The sequence below is a fragment of the Puma concolor genome, chromosome A2 (genome assembly GCF_028749965.1).
Source record: "Puma concolor isolate L17-30 chromosome A2, mPumCon1.1.hap2, whole genome shotgun sequence".
Lineage (NCBI taxonomy): Eukaryota > Metazoa > Chordata > Mammalia > Carnivora > Felidae > Puma > Puma concolor.
In genome coordinates this window covers 113,609,419-113,635,046 of record NC_141668.1, presented here as the reverse complement: position 1 = coordinate 113,635,046, position 25,628 = coordinate 113,609,419, and the positions used below count along the sequence as shown (strand labels likewise).

Here is a 25,628-nt window from a genome sequence, read left to right as displayed (position 1 = left end):
GTGTGTGTGTGTGTGTGAGCTGGGGAGGGGCAGCGAGAGAGGGAGAGAGGGAATCCCAAGCAGGCTCTGTGCTGGCAGCACAGAGCCCGATGTGGGGCTCGATCTCACGAACCACGAATTCATGACCTGAGCCGAAATCAAGAGTCGGACACTTAACTGACTGAGCCACAGAGGTGCCCCTAGGCTCTTTTTATTTTCCCGAGGTTTGGAATATTTTGTCACCTGGAAAACGCCTACACCTGTGGCTGAGTTATTCCAACAGAGGCAACATGCCTGTTTGCCATTTCCTCTCCTGAGCCCCCATCGTGCTGGCCTGGCTCCCGCTTGCACTAGGCCGCCCTGACCCTCACCCCACATCTAATCCTCTTGGGATGATTTTGGCCAAAGCCCTTCCTGTCTCTTGAACCCGAAAAGCTGCCTGATAGCCCAGCCATAGGCACTTCCTGGACTGCCGAGCGTCTGGGACATGCAGAGCCACAGTCACCGCCGCAGCTGCAGAGGCCTGACAGATTTATGCTCTGCTTCTACAGCAGTGGGTTTGGAGATTTACACTGGGTGGGGCAGGGCACCGGTGAAAGGGAGATGCAAATGAATCATCTTAAAGAGCTTACCCAGGGAACAGCCAGCAGGCCCTGCGGTGAACAATCAGGATGGCTGGGGGGAATTACCCGCTCAGCTGTCATCCCTAAGCAGAGAAGTGTCAGAGGGGACCGGAGAGCCCAGGAAGCACGTAAGGAAAAAGCAATCTGGGGCCCCCACCACCCAGGGAGATGTGCTGGAGAGGGAGAGCATCCACACCAACTTCCTGCCTGCCTTGCAGAGGCTGGAGAGCTCATTCCCTGCAGCGAGGGCTTGGGATGTCCTTCCCTGGGCTTTTCAGGGACCTCGCATAGTCATGGGTCAATATGCCCCGCTGCCCGCCCCGCTTCCCCAGCCCAGGCCCTTCCCTGCTCTTATGCCTCATCTCCTGTGTCTGGGAGGAGGGTCTGGCTTTTCCTCCAGCAGCATCTGGGGGCCCAGCGCCAGCCTCTTGACCCCCCACCTTCGTGACTGTGGCAGAGGCTGATCCGGGCCAGTTCTGCAGTGCTGCTCTGGGCTGGTTCCTGAGGGCCTGTACCTCCAGACTTTCTGGTGATGTCGGCAGGCTCCTGACCCCCTGTATTACAACTCTTTCTGCTTAATACAGCTGCGTGTTATGGACTGGATGTTTGTGTCCCTCACAATTCATATGTTGAAACCCTAACCCCAATATGATGGTATTTGGAGGTAAACAGGCTTAGATGAAGCCATGTGGGTGGAGCCCCCATGGGATTAGAGTCCTTACAAGAAGAGAAAGAGAGACCGACGACCCCGCTCCTCTCTCAGGCACGTGAGGGCACAGCAAGAAGCGGCTACGTGCAAGCCAGAAAGAGAACTCACCGGAAACTGAACTCACCGACCCCCCCTCACCTTGGACTCCCAAGCCTCCAGAACTGTGAGAAATAAATGTGTGTTGCTTACGCCCCCAGCTTGTGGTGGTTTGTCATATCAGCCTGAGCTGTCTAGTACACTGATGATTTTGTTTTTGCCATGTTCCCCAACCTTTATGCTTTGCACATGGGTGGCCCTCCACTCTCATCGAGGCTTCCTGCACTTGCCGTGCTTTGCAAATGTTGTTCCCCCTGCCTGGGCTGCCCTTCCTTCCGCCCATCTGCCAGATGGACTCTTACTCAGCCTCTGTGGCAAAGCTGACATGCCATCCCTCTTCTGCTGTCCACCCCCCCCCCCCCCCCCCCGTCTCTTTCTTGTGTCCATGATGCACAGAGTTGACAGCTTCCTCCCAGGCCCCCAGCACGTGGACCAGCATTTGCCAGGGCAACAGTTCACAAATGCCGATGGAGTGCCCGCCAGGGTCCTCGCCCCCCGAGGAGTGCGGCACAGACCAGGAATGCCCACACGTTACCAGCTGGTCTGGCTCTTTCTGAGCTGTGTGGCCTGGGGCAACTCCTGAATTTCTCTGTGTCCCGTCCGAAAAGTGAGGCTGTCGGGACTGTTTACACCCGTAAATGTCCTATCAGGGTCCCCAGCATGGGTCAAGTGCCATGCAGGTGATGGTGACCACTGTCAGTGGTCAGACAGACAACTGACAGACAGAGTGGGGAAAACTCTGCCCCAGCCCTGAGAGCCATGAAGGGAACAGTCTGTCTACGGTGGTCAGGGAGGACTTCCCTGAGGAGGCGACGCTTGAGTGGAGGAGATCTGGACACCTCTGAGCATCTGCCATCGCAGATACAGAGCTTCTTAGGCAGTGACACCCCCGGGGGGCGGGCCAGACAGTCAACCCAGCAGAAGGTGGGCTGTGCCAGGCATGCAGTGACGCTCAGACGGAGGGAGCCTCCTGGCAGGGGCTTCCGAGATCCCTTCCAGGCCAGTCCCTGCGTCCCTCTCCCTCAAGGCTGGAGCTGGTGCTCGGTAGGCATGGGCAGATGGAAGAGGCCTGAGGGACTTCGAGGGGGGTGCTCCCCAGAGTGGAAGCCCCACCCCCTGCATCACCACTGAAGCCAGAGAAAGACAAATGAGACACCAGACAATGTTTGTCGCATGAATCGGTGTCTGAATCTGCCAAATTCTCATCTTGCTGTGATTAAAAACCAGCTAGAGCATCATAAACTTGCTCTGGCTTCGGGCTGCAGCGGCTGAACATCAGTCACTGGGTGGCAGGCAGCTGGGCCCCACAGGGCTCTCTGGGGGAGGGAACGCCCTCTTATCAGGCTCCTGACTGTTCACCAGGCTGCCCAAGGTCAGCCTCCACAACAGGGTCTCCCACTGCCAGCCCCACTCACGGTGAGAAAACCGAGGCTCAGAGACGGCGAGTAGCCAGCTTTGGTCACACAGCTTGGAGGAGGCGATGGAGGCAGACACGTATCCCGGTGGGCTGCCCCTTTGCCTGGGTCTGGGGGTGAGGCAAGAAGGCAGGGGCTAGTAGCGACAGGACAAACACTGAAGCTGGTTGCTGGGGTGGGTGGGTTCAATTCAGTTGAGCTGGTTTCACATCGAAGGGGCAGTAGTTAAATGCACAGACCCTAGAGCCAACCTCACTTACTGCCTTGTGACACTGACCACCTCGGTGACCTCTTTGGGCTTTGGCGTGTGCATCTGTAAAGTGAATGTAATGCTTGCCTACCTCGGAGGGTGTGGGAGGATTACAGAAATACCAGCAGGAGCAGCACCCAGAGGAGAGCTCGGTGCAGAACGAGGATCCTTCAAACGTTGCCTTTTGGTGCTGTTTACGGAGCTGGACGCTGTCCTCGGCATGGGGGCTGTGGCGGCGAGGGCACAAGACGTCAACACTCTGGGAGTTTTAGGGTCTCCTGCAGGATGGGGGGGTGGCTGCTGGCAGCAAGGGGGCTCCCTGGGGAGCCGGCCACGCTGCCGATGTGGCGAGGGCTGGTCAAATAAAAGGAAAGCAAGCTGGACGTGAGCTTCCGTGGGGGACTGGCAAAGATATGCTGAGGGACACAGGATGACATGTGGAAAAGTTCCGGGAGTACAAAGGCAGTTGCAAAACATTATGCATGCAGTGTAATTCTATTTATGAGAGAGGAAGACGTATGCAGAGCGCCACCAGCTTTGTGCTCGTGTGTACCTGACGATGCACAAAACAGTTCTGCCAGGATACACCTCAAACAGAGTCAGCAGGCGCCCGTTGGGCTGGGAACACTGGCCAAAAGGCACGTCAGCCCCGTTACAGCTTTAATTGGTCATCTAGAGGATGACTTCCTGTGTTGTTTTTTGAACCTGAACGCTGCAGATGAAGTTACTGAGTTCGTGTCGTTTTTCCTAGGTGAGGTTCCCCAGGACGGCAGCCCTGTGCTCGGGTGTTGGGGGGGGGGGGGGGCTGTCACAGCATCTACAGCCTGCCGGTTGGCAAAAGGTGTAGACTGGTGTGTATTCCCAGGGAGGGATGCAGTGGCCACTCACAGGAGATGCTGACAGTTGGGGAACCCAGGCAAAGTTCTATAGGAGGACTTATCATGTTGTTGTTCCAGTTTTTCCATGGGTTTGACATTTTGAAAATAAAAAATTTCAGACCGTGTGACCCGGAAGAGATGGTGGAGTGCCAAAGAGGAGGGCCAAGCACCGGGGAGATTTGGAGAGAAGGTGGTATTTCAGCTAGTGGGGTAGGGGGGCAGGGTGGGGGTGTGGGTGAGCCCTGAGGGTGCTGGGCAGGTGGGCTGAAGGCGCTGGACAGCTCGGGTGAAGCCTTTGAAGGCCAGGAGGTTTGGATTTCTTTCTATTGTTTAAAGGGAGCCAGAAGAGCTGATCTTTGAGCTGGGGTGTGCCATGGCTGAGTGGGCAATGAAATGCTCAGACCGTCCGGTTGCTGCCTAGGTGGGCCTGGCCTGGCTTAGCCTGTTCCCCTCCCCCATCCCCGCTGCACCCCCTCTCCTGTTCCTGTGGCCAAGTCCTCTCCCTTCTTGCTCCAGGACATTCTACCTGTCCGGGTGCTCGGCGGGGCCCTATTGCAGGATGGGAGTCTTGCAAGAAATGGGGTTGAGTCACAGTGTCCCTCAGGGGTCTGGACCCCCAAGATGTCCCCGGGGGGGTGTCCCCATTCCCTCTGTGACCGCAGATAAATCTCTGAACATATTTCCTCATCTGTAAAGCAGGGGCGGTAATGCATTGTCTCGCCAGCAGAGGCGCTGGGGAGTGGAACACTCCAGCACCTGGACTGGAGGCTGTCAGAACACATTGGCCCCTGTGACTGCATCTGTGGCCCCAACAAGTGGCCGGGGCCAGGCGCCTGGAGTGGGCACTGCCCATGGACCATGGCCTGCTCTAGGCCTTTGCCTCAGTGCTATTCACGGTACTGTTAACCAGTAAAACACCCTTGTCTGGTTGGTAAGTTGCCTTGAGCCCCTCCCACTGCCTGGCTGCCTGCCGGAACTGCTCCCCACTTTCCCCAAATTCAGCAACTAAAAGGTTAACATCTGGTGCAGCAGGGAGCCTCCAGGATGCTGCGAAATAGTTCAACTATGCATCTCAGTTTCTCCTCTAGCCAAACCAATAGGGAAGGAGACGTCCTGAGGCGTGAAGGAGGGGCCACCAGGGAAAAAACGAAGGGCCCCTAGGGAATGAATGAGAGGTCCTGTAGTACTTTAACGTCTTTGCCACTAGGTGTCTGGAAGTGTACCAAGGCAGAGGCCATTGAAAATCCTCCCGGTCAACAGAAGGCAACAAACCCACACCACTGGCAGAGCACCTACTAGGTGGTGGAGCACCTACTAGGTGGTGAACCTTGCACTGCCTGCCAGGGTAAAATGGAAGAAGCCATCCAGGGAGCTCACGTCCTGGAGTCTCCGGAGGAGACTGGACCATATTGCCAGACGGTAATTTTGCCTTTGGCAGCCTAATGTTCTTTCTTTCTTTTTTTCTTTTTTTAAAGTCTATTTATTTATTTTGAGAGAAAGAGACAGAGAGAGAGAGAGAGAGAGAGAGAGACAGCATGAGTAGGGGAGGGGCAGAGAAAATCCCACGCTGGTTCTGCACAGAGCCAATGCTGGGTCGAACCCACGAAACTAAGAGATCACGACTGAGCCAAAATCAAGAGTCAGATGCTTAACCGACTGAGCCACCCAGCTGCCCCCAGAGCCTGACTTTCTCTGTCACAGCTACTCTGACTCTGTTTTCTCTCCAAAGCAGCTGTAGACAATACATAAGTGAACGGTGTGGCCATGTTCCGATAAAACTTTACAAACACAGCATAGAACAGAGATCCCAGAAATAAACCGTCACACACATGGTCAAATGGTCTGAGACAAGGGGGCCAAGACCACTCCAGGGTGAAAGGTCAGTGTTCAACGAATGGGGTCATGGAAACTGGATTCCACATGCAGAAGAATAAAGTCAGATCCAAACTTCACACCATATAAAAAATTAATTCAAACAGATCAAAGACCTAAACATTAGAACTGAAACTATAAAAATCTTAGAAAGAAACATACAGAAAGCTTTATGACACTTTATGACACCAGGGTGTGGCAATTATTATTTTTTTGGATATTAATACTAAAGCAGTCAGAGACAAAACATACACAGGACCCAAGGGAAAAAAACAGCGACACCAGAATTCATCAAAAGTACAAACTTCTGTATATAAGGGGACGCGTTGACAGAGCGAGAAGAAAACCCACGGAATGAGAGGTAATATTGGTAAATCATGAATTTGGTAAGGGATTGAGATCCAGAATAAAGAGCTGTTAAAACTCAACAAGAAAAAAAAAAAAAAACAACCCAACGAAAAAAACGTATGAAGGGCTTGAACGGATACACATGACCGGAATGCACATGAAAAGATGCTCAACTTAGGCAAATGCAAACCAAAACCACAATTAGATACCACTTCGCACCCAATCGATGGCGGTTACCAAAACCCAGAACAGCACTGGGCAAGATGTGGGGGGAATGCGTGCACTGCTGGTGGAACGTAACCTGGTGCAGCAGCTGTGGGAAACAGTAGGGCGGTTCCTCGAAAAACTTACTATAGAATTATCATTACAATCCAGCAATTCCACTTGTGGGCAGGTACCCGGAAGAATGGAAAGCGGCGTCTCAAAGAGACATCTCTACACCACGCTCAGAGCACCGTGATTCACAGTGGCTGAAAGGCAGAAACGAGTCAAGTGTCCAACGATGGATGAATGGAGAGAACAAAACGTGACCGAGCCATACGACAGAGTATCACGCAGCCCTAGAAAAGAAGGAAGTTCCAACACACGCTGCGAGGTGGATGAACGTTGAGGACATTATGCGAAGTGAAATAAACCCGTCACAAAAGGACAAACACTGCATGACTTCACTCGCATGAGGTCCCTAGAGTCATCAAACTCAGAGACGGAAAGCAGAATGGTGGCTGCAGGCACCGGGGTGGCGGGGGGCGGCGGGGGAGAAGCCTGGGGAGATTGTGTTTAATGTGGACAGGGTTTCAGTTTGGGGAGATGGAAAAGTTCCGGAGGTGGATGGTGGGGACGGTTACTTATGCCTCTCCACCTCACACCAATGGTTAAAATGGCAAATATTATGTTATATAGATTTTAAAAAGGAAATGGAAAATAAAAAGCACCTCCCCACATGAGCACATTGTTTGGTCCCTCCAACCCCATCCTTCGAAAGGGACCCAGAGAACTGGACCCTCACACAGTGCACGTGGGGCAGTCTGGCTTCCGACGGGCACAGGATGAGGGCGGTGGTAGGGATACTGATCACGCTGGACGACATTGAGGCTGATTATGGGGTGCCAGGATTAAGGGTGGGTTGGGGGGCGCCTGGGTGGCTCAGTCTGTTTGCGTCCGACTTCGGCTCAGGTCATGATCTTGCGGTCTGTGGGTTCAAGCCTCGTGTCGGGCTCTGTGCTGACGGCTGGGAGCCTGGAGCCTGCTTTGGATTCCGTGTCTCCCCCTCTCTCTCTGCCCCTCCCCACTCACTCTCTGTCTTTCAAAAACTGAATAAACATTAATAAAAAAAAAAAAGAGTGGGTTGGAACCCTGATTTTCCAACGTGGAGCTGGCTTTGCTTTTCCCAGCACAGCACAGCACAGCACAGCACAGCACAGCATTTCTGTTGGCCTGTCAGCACAGAAGGCCATCACACCCCACCTTGTGAGCTAAGTACCATTTCCTGGGTTCTCTGTGGGCCCACCTGGGAACCGGTCAATGACTCGGGTAGGGGCAAAGGGCAGACCCCTTCCTGCTCCCCACTTTCCTAGGAAGGCTTTCAGAACTCTTTTTGGCCACGGGGGCATGCTCTTTGGAAGGCACTCCTTTGGCACAGGGACAGTGTGAGGACATAACACACAAGGGCCTGCCGCTAACACTCCAGCTCAGGGAGAAGGGTGTGCATGGGGCTGACTGGGCAGTCTCCAGCAGTAGTGACCTTCAGGCCCAAGAGACAGGGTGAGGACTCTCTGTCCCTCTTCCTCCCTCCCTCCAGACCTCACTGGATCCTTAGGATCACTCTGAGAGGTGGTGACCGTCGCTGTGTCCCATTTACAGATGAGCAACCTGACGCTTGGTGGGAGCAGGCATTCTCAGCCCCAGCCTCTCTGACTTCAACTTGTGTTCCTCATGCCCGGCCTCTCCTGTCAGGATGAGACAGAGCGCACGCAGGGCGAGGGAGCAAGGGAGGGTCCCAACTCCAGATCCCAGCTCTGTGGCTCTTCATCTGTGTGCCCTTGGGCAGGCATGTGACCTCTCTGGTCTCCTTGAACTCCTCGTCCCCAAGGCCTCCATGTGGCACACATTCAATTAATGTTAATTCTTCCTCTTCCCTTCCCAAAGGAGGAGCTGCTCATAGTCTAGAGGGAGGAGTCAAACATTTAATTAAGAAGAATTTAGAACACAATCTGAGACGGGGTTGCATAGAGCAATGAGCAGAGGGATCTCGGAGCACCAGGGAAAAAGACAGTGCCAGCGGAGGAGTCTCTCGGGCAATCAAGCAGGACGCATGAGAACTGCCGGGCCCCTGCCTGCACTCAGCTGCCCCCGAGGGCACAGCCCAGGCTTGCTTCAAAGTGGTGGCACCAGGCAGGGTGAGATCGGCCGCCTCTGCGGGGCCTCCTGGCCGACCTCGGCCATGAGTTAAGTGCTAGCTCTCCCTTCTCCCAGAACTTACCCTGCCCTGTTAGGGCTTAAATGCGGCTCCAGGGAAACCCAGGCAGACTAAATGAGGCTTAAACAGATGGAAGCAGAACGCGGTGCTGTTGAAATCTCACTCACTTCGTGCCTGCTTTGCCCCCAGCACTCTGCAACCCCAGACCGCAACTTTCCTGTGGTCCTGGGTCCCAGAGGAGGACAGCATCACCACCATCATCATCAGCCATGATTAGAGCAGCAGCTGTCCCTTCTGTGCCCATCCCAGACACTCTGCACCAGAGGCCAGCAGGCCACGGCCCCCAGGCCACATCTGGCCCACCGGCTGTTTTCCTAAGGTCTCACTGGAACGCAGCCACACCCACCATTGACTTGTCGTCAATGGCTGGGGCATCTGCAGAATTGAGTGGTGATGACAGACTGTATGGCCCACAGAGCCTAAAATATTTCCTGTCTGGCCCTTGACAGAAAACATTTGTTGATGCTGTTCTATATCTGTCTCATGTACTCCTCACAGCCTCCTGGGAAGCCAATGTTATTACTCTCATTTGACACAGGAGGGCCCTAAGGCTTGGAGAGGGGAGGCCGGCCCCATCGGGACAGGGCTTCATCCTGTTCCCAGCATACACAGCAGGGCCAGGCAGAGAACAGCTGCTTGGTGACTATTTACTGAAAGGATAGACAGACATATGGACGCATGACATGACTTGAATGAACCACCCTACTCTGCATGGACCCTCCTGGCACCTGTAGGGATAAGGTGCTCGCTGCCCCAGGGACCAAGGCCCTATGCAGAGCTGTGCACCCGTAAGCTGATGTGCTCTGAGATGCCACCTGTCAAGGTCCTGGGCAGCCAGGGCACAACAGGGCCAAGGCCAGTCCTGAGTGGACAAGCAGGGGTGGCCAGGGAGGCACAAACCGGCTATTTTTGTCTCTGGAGGATGATAGGCTTGGGGCCTGGTTTGGGGCGATGCCATCCACAAAGAGCAAAAGGGAAAGAACGGGGCTAGGAGTCCCTGGCCCACAGGAAGTAGGTGCTCCCCTCCGCTGAATCAGCGGAGCATCGCAGGGGCTGGGCACTGGGCCAGGCTGCGGAATTCCTGGCTCTGACAATGGAGGGAACAGACCAGGGGCTGCCGGGTGATCTGGGCGTTGTGCAGCCCTCCAGAACTTACCCCGGGCTCAGCGCACCGCTAAGGCAGCAGGAGACTGAAATGGACCCTCCATCCAAACTAAAGACCACATCCCTCAAGGCTGGGTGGAAATAATCCAGGTCTGCCAGAGGCAGGCAAGAGCTCCTAGCACCTGCCCTGGGTCAGGCCTGCCTGCAGGATGTCCACTTTCCAGTGAGGGGAATGACAGTAAACCAAATCTGGCACACGGTGACGTGCACTGTGGATAGAAATACCCTCTCAGGGGAAGGGGTTAATGTTGCAAGTACAAACAGGCTGGTCAGGGAAGGCCCCCAGGGGATGAAACCATGTAAAGACTTGATGGTGAGGGAGCCACGCAGGTGTCCGGGGGGAAGAGTGAGCCAGGCAGAAGGCATTGCCAGTGCAAAGGCCCTGGGGCAGGAGTGTGCCTGGAACCCAGCCAGTGACCGCAGGAAGAGATGAGGGCAGAAGGATGATGGGGCAGATGATCAGGACCATGAGGGTTATGGGGAGGACGCTGTTTCTCACTGTGCGTGAGGAGGGAGCCATGGTAGGGGGGTGAGGGGCTGGCACTGACCTAGCTTTTATCGGGATCCCTCTGGCTGTCCAGTGGAGAATGGACTGAGTGTGAGAAGGAAGGAAGGAAAGAAACAATGAATGAATGCATAGAGGGGCTGGGGAGGGGAACCAGGAGCTGAACAGAGCTGCACACTCAGGAGACACACAGGGGTAAGGCAGCATGTCGCAGACCGCTAACTGTGCCCTGCAGGATAACCAGTGCTCTCAAAGCTGGAGCTCAGCACAGACTCCCAGGAAGAGTATTTCCACTAGGTCCCCATCAGCGGCTTCACTTTGCTGCCCAGGACCCTGGAGCTCAGAGAGTGGTGGACCTTGCCGAGGTCACATGGCCTCGTTACTGGATAGGTTAGGACACGAATCCACATCCTCCTCACCACGACACCAGGCTCTGGGCCCTCCAGGGGGCAGCAGCATCCCAACTCCTCGGATCCACCACTAGCTCCTTCCGCGTCAGTCTAATGAAGGAGGAGGGCTTGGAGAACGTGCAGGCTGGTGACCCTGTCCCACTGAGAGGAACGTCTTCATGCGTGCGCCCAGTATGAGGTGTGCTGGGTCTCCTGCATGCCCCATGGGACAGGGCTGGAATTTACCGCTCTCATTATTTTAATAAAGACCATTCAGGGCCCCGAAAGTTAATCTCCCAGGAAGACAATTACATATCAAATAATATATCCACTGAGCAAATGATTAAGAAAAACCCAGCCAAGAAGGTTTTGCACAGGCTAAGCCTGAGATATGTGAGCTCAACATGGAAGGCCTTGGAAGGTTATTACCAGGTGGAAATGAACACAGGCGCACGGGTGAGGCAAGGCAAGGGAGTCTATTTCTAATGTTTGCGCTGCCCCCCCCCCCCCCCCCGCAACTCGTTTCAAACCTGAAGACAGCGTCTGTTGGGAAAGTCAGTCCTCTCTGTCCCCTAGTAAAAGCAGACAAGCCCTGAGCTGAGGGGTCGCAAAGGGACACGGCTTGTGGGTGTGGTCGGCCCCACACAAGTCAGGCTGGCCTGAGTCAGTGGCCAGCATACAACCACGAGGGTTCACATCTAAATGTGGCCTGTGACTTCTGAAATGTTGGGGGCCAGTGTCCCTATCAGCAATAATTGGCGGCAATGGAGAAGCCAGCTGAGTCCTTAGATGGGCCCAAGTCTCCCCACCAGCCAGCCTTTCTCTGTTACGTGGTAATGTGACCCCAGCAGCTCTGAGTTTGCACCCCGGATCCAGCGTTCAGGTGTGGACAGTGAGGCCCAGAGACGTCAAGCAAGTTGCTAGGATTATAGTGCATGACGGAACATGGAACCCAGGCCCAGTTCTGCGCCCCCCAGTACCCTACTCTGCCCTGGGCCCGTAGCAGGTCTGCCGCTTGGCCTGGAGTCAGGCTGATGAATCTGGGTTATCATGGGACTTGCTATATGTAGAACAAAGGCTGACCAACTATGGGTCTTGAGCCAAATTTGGCTTGCTGCCTGCTTTTGTAAGTCAAGTTTTGCTGGAACACAGGCATGCTCACTTCTGTCTGTATCGGGGTATGGCAGCTTTTGGACAAGAGCAGCCCAAGAGATGCTGCCCACTCAGGCCAATCCAGCTGCTTAGTGTGGGTTCCCTCCAATCCTCAGTCTGGCAACCCTTTTGTGCCCTGAGGAGGCTCAAATTTGCAAGGCTGTGAGGGTGAGCAGCCTGTGGGGGTGCATGGCCCCTTTGCAAGGCTGTGAGGGTGAGCAGCCTGTGGGGGTAGGGGGAGGGTGGTGATAGCGGATTGTCAGGACCCCATTTATAGATCAGGTCATCCTGGTTGCTTTAGTAAGCTGTGACTGCTGGGGGAGGGCAGCTTCTCAGGGGTCTTGATGAGCTCACCAAACTGCGCCCCTAAAGCGGGGAAGTCTAGGACTCCAGAATGCTAACCATTGGAAGTTGTGCTCAACTCCTGAACCTCATTTTCTCTGCCTATAAGGGGGGCTCATATTCAATGATTTCTGAGGCCCTGCTCTGCCAGAATAGTCTATGGATCTCAATAAACACCCACAGGACTCTGACAGGTGGTGAGCAGTGGCTCCACTGTAAAGTGGGGCTATTAGTGGCACCTCCCATCCTCCCTCCCCTCACAGCCACAGTGGATTGCAATTGTGCAAACCGGAGATGCCCAGACTGTGAAGAGGTAGACAGGGCTCACACACAGAACTCAAGAAAGGGCACCGGTAGGACTGCCATTGGTGGCATAACTGGCAAATGTCATGGGCAGTGACCCCACCCCTGACTCATGAGCAGAGGAGCTCTCAGGTGCACCTCCCATGGGAGCTCCTGGCTCCCCTAGCCTTCTCTGGGTCAGTCATGAGCCCTGCTTCCTTCGGGTGGCCCCTGGTTTATTACATCTGTTTTCCATCCTTTTACTTTTAACATATTTGCATCTTTATATTTAAGGTATTTCTTGTAGGTAGTACATGGTTCTTGCTTTTTAAAAACATCTAATCTGGGGTGCCTGGGTGGCTTGGTCAGTTAAGCATCAGACTTCAGCTCAAGTCATGATCTCACAGTTTGTGGGTTCCAGCCCTGTGTTGGGCTCTGTGCTGACAGCTCAGAGCCTGGAGCCTGCTTTGGATTCTGTGTCTCCATCTTTCTACCCCTCCCCTGCTTGCTTTCTCTCTCTCTCTCTCAAAAAAAAACATTAAAAAAAAAAAAACCCCACCATATCTGGCAATCACTCCCTTTTAATTAGTATATTTAGGCCATTTACATTTAATATGAATACTGAAATGATTAGACATATCTGTTTGTTTTCTTTCTATCTCATTGGTTCCTTGTTCTATTTTTCTTCTTTTCCTAACCCTTTTTTTAAATTATTTGAATATTTTTTGTGACTGCATTAGAGTTTAATCTTTACAAGTTAAAAAAAAATCTTGCATGTTTATACACACCCTGTTGAACATATGGAATGCAGTTATAATAACTATTTTAATGGCTTTTTCTGCTAATTCTAGCATCAGTGTTTATTTTGGGCCAGTTTGATTAATTTTTCTTCTCATATGGGTCATATTTTCTTGCCTGTTTCCATGCCATAAAACTTTTCACTGGACATCAGACTTTGTGAATTTCGCCCTGCTGGATATTTTTGTATTCCTCTAAACCACCTTGAGCTTTGTTCTGGGACATGGTAAATTATGTGGAAATAACTTGATCCTTTAGTGTCTTCTTTTTAAGGTTGTCAAATTCAGCAGTGCTTGGCTTAGGGCTAATCCTTTCCTACTACTGGGGGCAAGTCTGTTCAGAATACTTTAGCCAATGTCCCAGGCATCATGAGGTTTTCTAGTCTGGCTGGTAAGAGCAGACACTTGCTACCTCCGACTTCTTTTGGATCGTTAATTTCCCAGTTTCTCTCACACATGTCCTAGCCAGCACTCCACTGAATACCCAAGGGAGAAACTCTGCAGATGTCCTGAGTACTCCCTTCATTCCGTGCAGTCCTCTTTGATACTTGTGGTGAGCTCTAGCTGCTTTGGTCTTTCCAGACACTCAGCTCCACCTCTTTAACTCAAGGAGGACTCCAGGCTCTGCCCTCCCTTACTACACACGCACACGCACGTGCGCGCGCGCACACACACACACACACACACACACACCACCTGCCAAGTTGGGTCATGACCTCTTCCCAAGAAACGTGCTCAGAGCACCACAGAGATCACTTCCCTCCTCTCAGGGATCCATTGTTGCCTGATGTTCATTTAGTGTCTTCAAAACCTGTTTCATGCGGTTTGTCCATTTTTGGGGTGTTTCAGCTGTCCCATTCCGTTGGAAGCCTGGTTTTGAACATCAAATGGGTTGTGTTTCTCCAGCAAATTTCAAGGAACGCCAGGGGATCCTGGAACTGGATCCCACATTATAAGCAGATGCTCCCTTCACACCTGAATCTCCTCCCCATGACCCCAGAAAGTGTGGGTCGCCCCTCTGCTTTCTGAATACAAAAACGGGGAGGGGGTTGGAGCTCTTTCTAGGGATGAGAAAATGACACGTGTTTCTCTTGATGTCAACATTGCCGTGGCCAAAGAACTTGCAGTGCAGGGGTAACACTCGGAATGTCTAACCAGATGGGCCCTTTAGCACCTGTTGTGACCAGAGGGCTGTGGCAATGGAGGAAAGGCTGGGAGAGCCGTCCTAGCTGGCCAGCAGCCTTGCAACGGCCTCCCACTCTGTCCCGGCTGTTGCAAGCACGGATTCAGAACACGTACCCAGATGATGGAGCTGGAATTTGCGGGAAGCTAACTTCCTGTCAGTGTGCAATGTCTCAGGCAGCGATGAGCCCCCATCCCTGGGAAGGTGCAAGCAGGAGCTGATCCTCTAGCAGGGACGTAACAGGAATGCTGAACTACACGGTGCGCTCTGCCTCTTCCACGTGGTACAGCTCTCACGACCACGTGCTGGGAGTGAGAATCCCACTTCATGGACTCACAGACCCTTCTCCCTTCTGGAGTGCATTGCCACAGAAATGCCGTGCACAGACCTGCGGCACCTCCCTGCATCGTCCCCGTGGTCCTGGGTGGCTACCATCCACCATCCACGCCAGGCCTGGCACACGCTGCCTCACTGCGGGGACTGGGCCACGCCTCACTCAGTCCGTGACATAACTGGCCGCTTCTGAGAAGGCGCTGTACCTGTACCGAGTCACGAGGGTTAGCAAACTAGTTCAAGGTAATTTATGACTCCGGGATGCTCGGGTTTCTAAATACAACAGACCACTACAAACTGCAAAAGCTTCAAGCTCTCTCCCCAAGGGAGACTGCCCGGCCCAGCCCGGGGCAATGGTGCTGACGCCAGGTGGGCAGGACGAGCTGGCACACTCGCAGGCCTGGCTGGCTTAACTCACCAGGAGCCCCAGGGAGGCACTCCTGGAGGCCTCGTGAAGACCGCTCCCCCCCCACCCCCGCCCCCGCCGCCATTCTTCCCTCCCTTGTCTCTGGTATGCATGAGAAGGTGATGAAGATTTTTCTCCTGCGCTGTGATGGCACCGAAACCACAGTGCATTCGGGGGTGCTACATCCTAGTTGGCTTCTTTCTCTTTTTTAATGCTAATAATATTGGTTTTGGGTACAGTGGATCTCAGGCAAGGGAAACTCCAGTAAACGAAAGCTGACTATAGCCAAACGTGGCTGATGTCTCTTTTTTCCTCAGGGTTGGCAGGCCCTGCCTGCCTTTCCATATGCCCAGTGCTGGCCTTGAACACCCGGAGTGGCTTCTCTGCACGCTCTCCTGTGGGCTGCCTTCCTGCCTTGGTGCTGGCGCCCAGAGCTTGAGACCCATTTCTGTCTGCAAGAGGACTGTGGTCTCTGCCCTTGCTCCGCTGAGCTCTGGCTGCCGCCTGCATCCAGCATCCGTTCCCAGCACCCCCCGTCCCGGCTCCAGGCCGAGCTCATCTGGGGCCTGCTACCAGGTACAGTGACCCTCCCCTTCCCTTGCAGACATCAACTGTGAGTCAGCACTGAATGCAGGTCCCCAGTATACGCATACCTTGCCAGCCTCACCCTCAGTGGACACTCCCAGCTAGGAGTTGGGATTCGGGGTGAGTGAGACACAGCCCCGTCCTCAGGCCTTGGCCTTTCTGACTCAGGAGGCTGACACACACATGCACCAATGAGGGACACAAGTACACTGTCTTCTGTGATGGGGGGAGGGGGGTGAGCCTGGGAGAGCCCAGAAGAAGCCTGGAGGGCTTCCTGGAAGAGGTGGTGCCAAAGGTGTGCGATGTTCCATATGATCTCCGCAGTCCTTGGGTCTAAGCATCCCAGAGAAAGACACCTCCATGGGGACTGTTGAGTCTATCGCTACCGGCTAGGTGGCATTTGGTGACAAAGTAACAAATGGTCTGAGCTTCCTCTGCTTAGTCCTGGATTGTTGGGGGTCTGGTTTCTTCAGGGTGACAGAGACACAGCCATGGCTGACTGTTCTGGGGCCCTGGCTCCTGCCTTGCTCCTCTCTCCAGAACACGGGACACTGCGGTTGACCCCTAAACAGCTCTGTTCCTCCACCCCCCTGTCTCTGTACCCTTTGCACTATGATGGGGCAGCTCTTCCCATCAGGGGTGGGGTCTAGATCCCCCCGCTTTGAATCTGCGCTGGCTCCGTGACTTGCTCTGGCCGACAGAATGTGGTGGAAATGATGCCGTGCCAGTTTCAGGTGTAGGCCTCAAAGAGCCTCGTGGCCTTGCGTGCCCACCCTCTCGGGACCCTGGCACCACCATGTGCAGAAGCCCAGACGGCCTCCTGGAAGCATGGGACACGTGTAGCCTACTCACCACCGCCCCTAGTCGCCCCGGCCAACAGCCAGCCGGCAATGAGCCGACCCCTGCCATTGACCACACATGCTTGAGGGAGCCCGGAAGACCTGCCCGACCAGCTAGCTGCTCAGCTAAGTCAACAGTTGGTGCAAGCCGCTACGTTTCGGGGTGGTTATTCCGCAGCAGAAACTAACTGATCCCGGCATCCCAGCATTCCGGGCAGGATGCACAGGCTGCAGGATCTATAGGCAGAGGCCTGGCTGCAGACAGACGGACTGGCTGGCCTCGGGACCGTCACCTGGCCCTCATGTTTGCTGTCACCTGGGTTGCGCTCTACAACTAGGATCTACAGTCAGCACAGTTACGACCAAGGTATAGTTGGCCCGGGAGTGGCTGCGCCTAAGCCATCTGGCCTCCTCTACGGTTTCCTGGACCTACCCAGGGCCTTCCAGCCGCTTTCCATGACACTCCAGGTGAAACCCAAATGCCTCACCATCCCACACGATGCTCCCTACTCCCACCCTGCTCCCAGCTTTGCGCCTCTCACTGCACTCCAGACACACCTGCCTCCAGCCCATAAGACCCAAGCTGACCTCCGGGCCTTTGCATGTGCAGCTCTCCTGACTAGCATGCTCTTCCCGGATACCCACACGGCTCCCCCCATTTCCTTCAGGCTCCGACCCAGTAGGTTTGTTAAACAAACCGGAGATCACAGATCATTCTTACAGATGGCCTGTGTCACTCCCTTCACACTCCTCCCGCTTTATTTCTTTTCAGAGCAATTAGCATGACTGGGTGCAAAAGTGTCCACATTGTGAGACATCCAGTGGGAGCCAGCGAAGGTTAGGAAGGGAGGGTGGGATGCTGAGAAAGACGTCGGCGTTGGGACCTTCATCGCATACAGCCACTGGCTGGGAGCCGATGTGTCCTGAAGCAGCCTGGCACCCCCCACTGCCAGACAAACCAGCAGAGACACTGTTGGCAGTGCTTCAGCCACATGTAGGAGCCGGTATCGCACTCGGCAGCACAAGCCCAGATTTATGGCCATGGCATAACTGCTAACAAGTGTCATGCAGGTGACACATGTTTGTCAAAAACACCTCGTCTTGGGGCGCCTGGGTGGCGCAGTCGGTTCAGCGTCTGACTTCAGCCAGGTCACGATCTCGCGGTCCGTGAGTTCGAGCCCCGCGTCAGGCTCTGGGTTGATGGCTCAGAGCCTGGAGCCTGTTTCCGATTCTGTGTCTCCCTCTCTCTATGCCCCTCCCCCGTTCATGCTCTGTCTCTCTCTGTCCCAAAAAGAAATAAACGTTGAAAAAAAAAAAAAACACCTCGTCTTGAGGTGGCCACAGAGAGCAGTTCCCTGGAACACAAGAGGCTTCGCAAAGCAAGGCGTCCTCCCTGGGGCTCCTGCCTTCTGAAACCCCTTAATCGAGGGCCCACCGTTTAGGGCCCTTCTCAGAGTTTCTAGAGCCTACAAAAGAGAGGAGTCTCTAACTGGAGCTGGGACTCCCCGGCCGCAAACAGGAGCAACACCGGCTGGCCTGGCTCAGCCTCGGAAGCCGGGGAGGGCACCCTCCAGGGCCAAGGAGGCCCAGGGCAGGCCCAGACCCACCATGGATCCAGGGTTCAGGGACAAAGCTCTTCTGCACTCCGTGAGGGGCCCCATGGCAGACCCATCCCCGGGTCCTGGATCAGTCACCAGGAGGGAGAGCTAGGGCCTGGTCGGGGTCTAAAGGGACCATGCAGTCTCGTGGTACAAACTCAACCCTCCTCTGTGCTCCTGTTTCCTCATCCTCACAAAAACATCCATGGATGGGGCGCCTGGGTGACTCAGTCGGTTAAGCGTCTGACTCTCGCTGTCAGCCCAGGTCACGTTCTCACAGTCAGGGGACCGAGCCCCACATCGGGCTCTGCACCGACAGCATGGAGCCTGCTTAGGATTTTCTCTGTCTCTGCCCCTTCCTCACTCTCTCTCTCTCTCCTTCTCAAAAAATGATAAAGAAAGAAACATAGAAAAAAAATCCATACATGGCTACACAGGGCCTCCTGGGGCACCTGCACGTACCAGGGATCGCAATGGTAGAAAGAGGGAGAGGGGAGATCACGCGGACAGCAGGCATGAATGACTGCAGGTGTGCTACAAATGATCAGAGATCTGAAGAGCTCAATACTTAGGAGTTTTAAAAAGGCTTCTTGACATGTGACTGGAGAAAGGCGGCCCAGTTAGTAAACGGTGCTGGGACATCGGAACCCATTCCAGACACATTAAAAATCTATATTTGAAAGAGAGAAGTTGAAGAGGGGGATATTCTGGGGGAATAGCTTTGCAAACTTGGCGTTGGGAACAATTTCTTTACCAAGGTGTTAAAAGCTCAGTAAGCATAAAAAAAATCGATAGTTTTGACTGCAGTAAAATGTAAATTTCCTTTCACCAAATGACGGGTGAAAAGACAAATCACTAAAAGCAGAAGGCCTCTGGCATATGTACAACTAGCAAAGGATCAGTATCCAGAATACATAAAGAAGTCCTACAAATCCACAGGAAGAAGAGAGGCAACGAGCAAAAAGACCACAGCAGGCATGTCGTAGAGGAGGAAACGGAGCGCACAGATGAACACGGGCAAAGCTGCCCGATGTCACGAGGATGCAGGGAAGTGCAAGGTAAGGTCCCCGTGAGACATTTCACATCCATCAGGCTCACGGTGAGGAAGACATGTGACATCTGACAGCACCGAGCGTCTGAGAGGATGTAGATCAGCTGGCACCCACGGTGGATGAGTGTGAAACCTGGTCTGGCCACACTGAAAACCACTTTGGCCTTTTCTTGTTAGTCCCATACCTTAGAACCCTGCAAATCCACTCCCAGGAGCCACACGAGGCACACCCAAGAAGAGTTGGTCGCAGCAGTGTTAGCAAGAGGAGGGGGAGAGAGGAAATGACCCAGACACTCACTGACAGAGCAAAGCAAAAAGAAATTGTAGCACAGTCACACAATTTCTTTCCACACCGGTGACAGCAAACTCCAGCTACACAGCAGCACAGCTCAAGCTCAGAGAGAGGGAAATGTTGAGTACAAAAATGCAAATTTTAGAGATCCACATACAGAGAGCAAGTTTTTAGAGCTTGAGAACGAAGAAGCAATCTAATGTTTAGGCTTATTCAGTCGGCCTGTGAGCAAGAGAATGGCAAACAAACAAACACCAAATTGCAGAGAGGGGTGAGCTCCAGGCAAGGAGAAGATGGAAGTGACCGGGAATGTTCTAGTTCTGGAGTTGAGCTGCGGGCCCACGGATGTGCATTGTCCCACCATCCTTCATAATGCACGAAACACACGAAGTATTAAAACAGAACAGAGGCAAAGGGGAAAAACAAGAAGAGAAACATGGTGTGGGTCCAGACACACCCACTATGATTTCCTTGTCACACACATAGTTGACTGTTTTCACGTGGTGTCACGGGGGGTACCAAGAGTTCCGTCGAGAGGCCAGAGCGGGAAGTGAAAGGACAGGCAATTGGACGAGGGCATTCTTCCCTCTGGGCCTCAGTTTCTCCATATGCAAAATGAGGGGGTGTACCAGGAGTGGCAAATGGCTGGCGTGCATAACCCAGGTCCCCCTTCCTCACCCGCTGCGGACACTAGTCATGGATTGCAGCACTGTTTCACATGGAGCACAGACACGCAGCGTTGGGCTCCGCAGCTGGGCCCTGCAGGCTGCCGGGGATGCCAGTCCGAGAGGGCACACTAAGTGATACCTAGGTGCTGATCTGGAGAGATCCAGATCCCTCCTGCTGTGGCCTGGAAGGTTCTGAAGCCTCACCAGCAGGCACTAGCTAGTCTGAGAGGCAGGGGCCCTAGGGAGGAGCCGACTGGCTTTGGAACTGACCCTAGCCGGACCCTGGCAGCGTGCAGCCTCAGCTTCTACACTGCCCACGCCTGTGGCCTCCGGTCCGCCGCGGGGGGGCCCCTGCCCCCCCCATCATCTGACCAGAGCCCGTGCTCCCATCCGTCGGGTGGGCAGGCTCATGTCTACGCTCTGCGGGTGAGCTCTGCTGGACCTGAAAACGGCAAGACGGGCGGAGGGCCAGGCAGGAGCTCAGCATCACCCTCTAGCCCAGAGAGCCGTGGAAGCGGCCCCGTTGTGCCAGATTCAACCAGCTCTCTGAGGCAGGAGGATGGCATTCCTTTCACCACCGCCTAGGCCTGCCTGGGCCCGCAGGCCTTTGCTCCTCTGTTCCCTTCCATACCTGCCCCCCCTGCCCCCGCCTGTCTCCTCTTCCTCCGCTTCTGGTCCCAGCTCACAAGACTTCTCCTTGGTTGTGCTATTCCATCTACCTCCCACCCCCCCCTCCCCCCAGTGAGGGCTGACGTCCCTTCCTCTAGACAACCACCACACAGAGGTCAGCTTTTCTGAGGAGAGCTTGTGTGCTGGGTCTGGTCCAGTTTCTGTGGGTGTCTGTCCCCTCCAGTATGGGGAGCCCAGCAGGGTCCACCTCACAACCCGCATGAAAATAATACCATCAAACAGCCACAATTCCTTGGAACCAATGGGCTTCTCCGAGAACTGTCCACCTACTGCCTAAGCCGCACAGCCAGGGAGGTTGGCAGTCGGGGAATGGTACCTCCCTCCCTATTCCAACAGCGAGAAACTCAAGGGCCACAGAGGGGGGTGACTTTTCCAGCATCACTGCCCACCCTCCAACCTTTGGGAGGCTGAGAAGCTTTTCTGTCATGTCCCATCAGGGCCCTCAAACCCCAGGAAACACCTCACTTCCCCAGAGCAGGGGCCTGCTGAGTGACCACTGCCCCTAATCATGGAGCATCTGGTTTCATCTTGGTCCCTGCGGATTCTTTTAACAACAAGATCACGCGGAGAGACATCATACCCAGGGACGTGATGCTTCGGCGATTCGTCTCTCTTTCATTTTGTTCACCTGATACACGTTTTAAATGACTACTGGGCTGTGTACACAGGAAGCCTTGATTCACTAGAAAGAACCGTGGCGGGTTTTCTTAGAAGACAAAGTCAGGAATTTAAGGCATCCAGACGTGTCCAATGAGCAGAGTGGAGACAAAGATGTCTCTCCCGCTGCTGTGTCCGGGAACACAGCTGCCCACACACGCCCACCACACCCTCGGATCAGAGCCTGCCACTGATATCCACTGTGTGAAAGGGCTTGGAACCCACTGTCATCGTTATCACCATCCCTCGACCCCAAGAAGCCAACACCATGAGCTTGCAAAGGCACTCCAACAGGAACGCTCACTTGTGTTCCCAGGAATACACACAGACGCCAGATATTTACTTCTGGTTCCAACTTCTCCTGGGTTCATCCTCTTTCAAGTCCTGGAAACCCTGGGCACCACTTCTTTCCCTACAATCCCTCCATCAGATCCCCCCATCGCCCACTCTCCCAGGAAGCTCCCCCTACCTGGACACCTCCAAATCCTCCTCAAAGCCATCTCTGACTCCCCCTCTTCCTTGCCTCCTCGCTGGCCTCTTTACACTAATTTCTGCTAGAACGATCATAATGGGTTCAAATGCTGCTGCTTGCACAACTATCTCCCCCATCACGGGGCAGGTTGTGGGGGCAGGGCGCAGGGCTGATGTACCCCCTTACCTCCAGCCCCTCAGCATGGGTCCGGGCACATTGGTGAGGGGTGGAGTAGGGCCTCAAAGAAGCATGATCTAAATCCCTGGGCTCTGTTTTCCTCCAACTGAGAGTGTAGTGAAAGAGCTCTAATGACAAAGAAGGTAAATTCTAGGTATTCTGAACAGGGACCAGGCAATCCTTTCCTGAGTACTTCACAGCGAAGCCAAGACCTCATTGGTGAGTAACTGTCAACTGCCCAACAGTGGGAGTGAAGAACTTTCCCAGGAGAGAGAGAGTCACAGACAAATGTTGTAAGGAGGGAGGGAGCAACTTGTGTAAGGACCGAAAGGCCAGTGGTGCCTCAGCAAAGCAATGGGGCGATGGGCAAGAGTTCATGGATTATGCGTATCGGGTAGGTTAGGATGGGTTACGCTGCATAACACACAATTCTCTAAATCTCAGTGGCCTACAATAACGTTTCTTTATGTCTCAGACTACATGCACATGTGGCTCTCCTTCGTCTCCTCTCCCCTCTTGCACTCAGGTTGACGGAGCAGTCTGTCTCTATCTGGAATATTGCCATTGTCGTGGAAAAAGGAAAAGAAAAGTGGTAAATTACTCACTGGTTCTTAACGCGTGTGCTCACATCTGTTTCCACTGTTCAGCAGCCCCTCTGCCATGCCTGAGGACAACATGGGCCGTGCTGTATAATCCTCCAACCGAGCAGGGCACTTCGATACAGGGCACCGAATGGGGGGGAGTGGTAATCCAGTTCCACACCGTGCTTACGATTTTGACGTCTTTCCTAGGATCAGTGAAATCTGTTGAATAAACTGTTCATTTCTAAAAATCCCTCTGGCTGTAGTGAGAGACACAGATTGGAAATGGGCAAGGGTGGGATTCGGGAGAAAATTCAGGAGGCTGCCTCAGTTTCCCAGGCAAAAAGAAGAATAGTGCTTTACACTAGGGTCATGGCAGTGGAAACGGAGAGAAGCCAAGAGATTTAAAAGATGGAAGGGTCTAGTGATGTACAAAGAGGAGCAGAGGTGAGTGAATGTGTGACGCCAGAATGGCCAAAAGATACAGCAGGCTTGGCTTCTCATGTCTTAAACAGTTGCTGGCTCCCATCTTTGGGGAGGACCAGCTACTCTATTCTCTGCTTGTCCTTGGGCTGTCTATGTTCTCCTAAGAAATCTCCCTTCTTGCTTGAAAAAAAAGGCTGAGCTAAATAAAGATGGGAAGACATGGATGTGGTGAGCAGCCGAGTGAGCCGACAAATGAGTGACACAGTGACCAGGGGAATTAATTCATGTCTCCAAGTGTTCAAAGAGTGAAGAGAAACTAGACTCAACCGGAAGAAAAAGGAAGTCCTCCCACTGGGCATGCCTCAAAAGGATCCCTCGCCTCCCTAGTGACACATCAGGCATCTTTCTTCTTCCACGGGGCTATGACCAATTTCGGCTATAACAGAGAAAGGGGAGTGGGTGAGAGAAGAAGGGAGGGACAGGGAGGCCGAGGAAGGATGGGCTCCATGGACATATAACAACCTGTATAGAACCCTTCCTCTCCTCCATGTGGCCTCCCTCCCTATGCTTCCTTTTCAGCGTTCCAGACTTGACTTTCAGTGGTGGGAGGGCTTGGGATTCACAAACACCTCAAAAGAGAATTTCTGTAGCAGGAGCATTAGGCCACCTTACAGGAACCTAGAGCCTTGGGGTCCACACAGGCACAGAAAGCCGCGGGGTCTCCTCTGCCCTGGGTGTTCTCATTAGCCAAGAAGTGGAAGGTTCAGACACAGAACTGTATGGCACCTCCTGGGCCCCTCCCCGACCCATGTTCCCAGTGCACCTGGGGCCGATCAGCTCGGGGAAGGGGCCACATCGATTCCTGTAACCCGCCTGAGCCGGAGCTGTCCGCACGCTCAGAAACCATCGGCTTCCCATTAGGCAGATCAATAGCTTGCACTGGTTTCCAATTTGTGTTTCCAGAAATTCATCTCCCAGCCACCTTTTTAATTAACCCCCCTCCACCACATCTGGGGCACATTTAGATCACCCACCCTGGGCCACCTCTGCAGACCACAGACCACGAGGCTCCGCGAGGCACAGGGGAGCTGCAGGTGTGTTTAAAGCCGACCAGCTGCTTCCCGGTCACCGCAGGAGCTGACCCTGCTGGCTGGATGCCATCCACTCTGTCCCCTGCTCCTCGCCGAACCCCCGTGGAAGGGGCTGGGTCCTCCCTCACAGAAAGAAAGCAGGTGATGAGAGGCCAAGGCACTGTCCTGAGGTCCCCCAGCTGGCAAGAGCTAGGACAAGTGCACCTTTGAGGCAGGCAATTGGCAAAGCGCTCCCCAGATGCCGCAGGACAATGGGGTCTGGCTGGCAGGTGAGCAGGAGGGGCCAGCAGCTGTAGGTTCAGGGCAGGAAAAGGTGGAGGGAGTGTGATCCCCAGGAGCCTCTGCTTTCCCCCACCTGGGGTCTCCTGGGTATTCCCCACTGCTCACCTGTCTACCCCTCCGGGGCCTAGCACCCCATCAGTGTCTCCATCACTGCTGCATCCCTGGTGCCTGGCACATAGTAGGTGCTCAGTAATGGCCGCTAAATGAGCAGTAAATACTTGCCGCACTTTGCCCTGGGCAGTGTTCCCAGAGCTTCTCTAAATGACCTTATTTCAATTTCACAGCTGTCCTCGAGGCGGGCATCACCACTGTATGCATTTTATAGGTGGGAAGACTGAGGCCCCGAGAGGTTAAGTGACTTCCCCAAGGTCACACGGCGAGTCAGCGGTAGAGCTGCGATCTGAACCTGACTCTGGAACTGCACTCCACGCTCCCTTACCTATTCCCGGTGGCCTCAGCTCTGAAGGGCAGGAACTGGGTCCTGTGCCCCATGGAACCTCCACCATATATACCATCATGTAAACGTGTTTGTTGAGTGAATAAATGAGTGAATTATGCACTCCTTGTCCTTTAAAACACAGTACAGTCAACCAGTCTGCTGGCACAAATCTGGAGTGTTTCTGGTCGGGGATGAAGGGGAGAGAGGAGTGAATCTCCTGGGGGACCCAGAGGTGACAAGCCTCTCAGTAGTTCCAACTCGGGGGCCATTACTAGGGACCCTCTGATCTCACCCCACCTCCTTGCTCACCAGTCTGTTATATTGGGGTTCTGTGTCATGTATACAGAGGGCACAGAGCCATGATTTGGTTTTATGTGGTGTCTTAAGACTTTCCAGTGAGGTAAGTGGACTACTGTTGACCCAACATCTGGGCAAAAAGAGCCTGCTATGCGTGGTCATCCAAGTCAGCTTCTGGAGGTGGCCAAAGTGAGACATGAAGGGAAGGGGGCCATGACGGACCCTGCACCTGTGGCCAGTGAGAGCAGGTGAGTCCGGAGCCAGGGCAGAAGGGAGGACGGGGA

The 25,628-nt window shown here is 54.0% G+C and overlaps 4 long non-coding RNA genes across 4 annotated transcripts in view; 3 read left to right on the top strand and 1 right to left on the bottom strand.

Annotated features, from left to right (window-relative positions):
- The first annotated feature begins 603 nt into the window (after positions 1-603).
- Positions 604-1,500, top strand: LOC147583450 (uncharacterized). The gene is made up of 2 exons (XR_015248209.1): positions 604-730; positions 1,187-1,500. It is a non-coding gene; the product is annotated as an uncharacterized LOC147583450 (long non-coding RNA).
- Positions 1,501-3,878: 2,378 nt separating this feature from the next.
- LOC147583449 (uncharacterized) lies at positions 3,879-7,114 on the top strand. Its single transcript, XR_015248208.1, has 2 exons — positions 3,879-5,369; positions 6,565-7,114. It is a non-coding gene; the product is annotated as an uncharacterized LOC147583449 (long non-coding RNA).
- A 15,558-nt stretch (positions 7,115-22,672) lies between these two features.
- Positions 22,673-25,628, bottom strand: part of LOC147583447 (uncharacterized) — a 29,269-nt gene continuing 26,313 nt past the window's right edge. Inside the window, exon 3 of the long non-coding RNA XR_015248213.1 lies at positions 22,673-23,671. This is a non-coding gene — a long non-coding RNA (uncharacterized LOC147583447). The remainder of the gene's footprint in view (positions 23,672-25,628) is intronic.
- LOC147583448 (uncharacterized) lies at positions 24,354-25,165 on the top strand. The gene is made up of 2 exons (XR_015248214.1): positions 24,354-24,595; positions 24,893-25,165. It is a non-coding gene; the product is annotated as an uncharacterized LOC147583448 (long non-coding RNA).